Source organism: Cystoisospora suis (assembly GCF_002600585.1).
Source record: "Cystoisospora suis strain Wien I chromosome Unknown contig_3950, whole genome shotgun sequence".
Lineage (NCBI taxonomy): Eukaryota > Apicomplexa > Conoidasida > Eucoccidiorida > Sarcocystidae > Cystoisospora > Cystoisospora suis.
Window position 1 is genome coordinate 1 of NW_027156745.1, and position 392 is coordinate 392.

Consider the following 392-nt stretch of genomic DNA (forward strand, 5'->3'; position numbering starts at 1 on the left):
ACTTTAAGACGACGAAGGACGTAGAATTAATACGAAAGCCTGGCAGAGCGTCAGCATGTGAAGGAGGAAAGCCTGTAAAGGTTGCAGAGCTTTTGCTTATATATAATACTCACGTCTAGGTATAAACCGGCTAACTCCGTGCCATCGGGGCAGCCGGGAATTCCTAGTCGAACCTGGGTTCCCTTTGATAAGTTGCCCGGTCCAAAAAGAGAATCGCGACTCACATCGTACAGCGTCGTTCACGCTGCGCCAGTAGTTTGAAGGAAATGTACCTTATGAAATGCCAGAGCTGGGAAGTGCCAGGACGTGGCCGAAACCTACCCACAGAGGGAAGTCCGCCGAAACACGCTTCAAGACGAGAACGTCTCCCAGAAGACCCGCTTGGGTTCACA